The 2867-nt window shown below is 38.8% G+C and overlaps 1 non-coding gene across 1 annotated transcript; it reads left to right on the plus strand.

Moving 5' to 3' along the window:
* The first annotated feature begins 337 nt into the window (after window positions 1-337).
* On the plus strand, window positions 338-468 carry LOC128777914 (small nucleolar RNA SNORA51). Its single transcript, XR_008423218.1, has one exon. It is a non-coding gene; the product is annotated as a small nucleolar RNA SNORA51 (small nucleolar RNA).
* The last annotated feature ends 2399 nt before the right edge of the window (window positions 469-2867 follow it).

Below are 2867 nucleotides of genomic sequence, written 5' to 3' on the forward strand. Positions count from 1 at the left end.
GAAACCTGCCTCTTTTTTGTCTCAAATTTCTCTGCCCAAAATTGAAACTCTCCTTCCCTTGCTTACAAGTTCAGTGTCTTCCAAAGGTCAAGAGTCAATATTGATATTAAACAAAGGGAACAGAAAGAGTCCTAATGTAAAGTCCCAAGTGGGCTTATGTTATCACTGTTCTTATCTGGCCCCTTGTGATCCAGCTATGACAACCTGCCCAGTTATGGTCATTTAGCCCCTGATTGGTTTCTTACATGTGAATTGGACTGCACCACCCAGACACCCCCGGAAGTGCTTCTTTATTTAAACATGGCCCCAGTGTCTTCTGTCTTAAAATGCCTCAGGCAGCCTCCTGGTGCTTACCACAGGCTGTGTTCTTACACTGACTGCACAGAAAGAGAAGGCAGAATAAACCTACCCATATATACCCCAGCCCAGGCCCTTTGCCTGGTCTGTGTTGTGAATGGAGGTCGAAGAGGGACATGGAGATAGATAGATAGACAGGTAGATAGATAATAAATAAATAAATAAAATGACTGGGGCAGTGATAATACTCTGAAAACCAACTCTTTTCTCTTAGATATGAACAAAGTTAAGGAGAGATTCTAAAATCTCTTGAGTCCTTGTCAGTGTCCTTGGGAACAGCTGAGAAGTCTCCATAATGGTAAAAGAAACCATGATGAAAACTTGAGAGATTATTTGGAGGTACAGATCCTAACTAAGGAGTTTAGTTTTTGCGTTCTGCTAGGAACACAGTGGAAGGTAATATGACTTTAGGCTATGGAAGAACTCATGTGTTTGGATGTCAGATGGGTGCCTGAGACACAGTTCCAGGTCTTGCTGACTTTCAGTGTGTCACCTAGAGAGTTGATGGACAGACAGATGCACCATATTCCTCATGTTTTTGTTCTGAGAAATAGTACTGCCAGGACCACATCCTGTTACAGTGTTGCATCTAAGAGGTTGTATGTCACTGCAGCATTAATTAGAAGGTGCCCCTTCCAGTGGCCAGAGCCCTATTTGCTATGATCGTGCTGTCACATCCAGCCAAGGATCTAGCCCTGACACATGGACCACAAAAGGAGGGATGCTTTTTTTTTCACCCAAGTGGAAAAGATGCCTGTGGTAAGCTCTTCCATGTTAGAAATTCACTCTTGCATATCTTATGTCTCTCAATGATACCTCCAAGGATTTCATTTCTTTAGACCTTAAGAGATCTTTGAGGAGATAAAGAGTGAGGATTATCAGGCAGTCACTTGAAGAACAATAGACAAAGGCAGAGGCATCAGAACACACACCAGTGCCTGCACACATCAATGCCTTTGTTATGATATCAGATCACGGTAATTTTCAAATGTTGTAATTTGGCAAATTGGATCTTCAAATAGGTGAATAAGTTCACCTTAAAAAAAATAGTACTTTCACACAGAGACTGATTGCTCTTTTTTTGTAGTTTCTCTTCTCTGAGTGTTTGTTGTGTGTGGTTAACGCTCTACCCTTTGTTTTCCCAGCCCCATAGAAAGTGTGCTACTCTCTGCTGGTTTCTTATGATAGCTTTGCTCACTGAGGCAGAGCAGCCCGCAAAACTGTTCAATATATCTGATTGGCAGCTATCCTCAAGTGTAGCTGACAGACCCCGAGAACACACTCCCTCCTCCTTGTTTCTAAGGTATGGCTGCAGTTAATGAGAATTTATTAACATTTACCTGTTTACCTTTTATGTTCTCAAAGACAGTCACGTATTTTTCAAACATAGAATGATTTTTCTTCCTTTATTAGTGAAATTAACCAAATTATGAATAATTTACTTGCTAAATTATCTTAAGTTTCACCTTTGGCTTTTAAATAGAAATATGCATATGTGCTACATTTTCAAGGCAAAGGAAATATGTAACATTAATTTCAGCACAAATTATAAAAAGTATAATGTTGGCACTGTGATGACTGACTTGCTATAGTTAAGCTGATCTTCATAGTTCATTTAGAGAGAATAAACTAATATTTAGTGCTTAATGAAAGATAATCTGAAAATTACTCACCTTTTGTAATATCAGAAAATATTAAATCCTATATGTATCAAATCAATGAGATTGTTAATGCTGATGATACTTTTTTCCTTGCTCACATATCAACTTTCTCTTTCAATAGATTCTTCCTGTTACCTCTAAAATTCTATTTCCCACTAAAAGTACATTATTGAACATTCCATTTCTTTCCTTTAGCAACAGATCTACCTCTTTCCCTTCAAATGTAAACTTTACAAAGTGTTGTCTACATTGTTTCCTTCTTTTAAAAAAAAAAAATTTTTTTTAACGCTTATTTATTTTTGAGACAGAGAGAGACAGAGCATGAACGGGGAAGGAGCAGAGAGAGAGGGAGACACAGAATTGGAAGTAGGCTCCAGGCTCCGAGCCATCAGCCCAGAGCCCGACACGGGGCTCGAACTCAGGGACCATGAGATCGTGACCTGAGTCGAAGTCGGACCTTTAACCGACTGAGCCACCCAGGCGCCCCCATTGTTTCCTTCTTAATGAAACTAACAAACACTTATTTAACAGTTACTTATACCATATACTGTTCTAAAATTAATTTAAGGGGCCTTTGGCTGATGCAGTTGGTGGAGAAGGGGACTCTTGATTTCAGGGTTTTACCTTTGAGCCCCGCGTTGGGTGTAGGATTACTTAAATATTAAATCTTAAAAAAAAATAAATTAAATTAATCTGAGATTTTTGATCATCAAGACAGTATAAAGAATTCAAAATGATTTTGGGGAGATGAAACTTAATTCAAGTTTCCCCATCAGAGCTATATATGCCAATAACATAACTATAATGGCTGTCAATAAGGCCTTTTTCCCAACTCTCATATTATTTAGC

This window comes from Panthera pardus, unplaced genomic scaffold, assembly GCF_024362965.1.
Source record: "Panthera pardus isolate Hobbes unplaced genomic scaffold, ASM2436296v1 HiC_scaffold_17, whole genome shotgun sequence".
Taxonomy (NCBI): domain Eukaryota; kingdom Metazoa; phylum Chordata; class Mammalia; order Carnivora; family Felidae; genus Panthera; species Panthera pardus.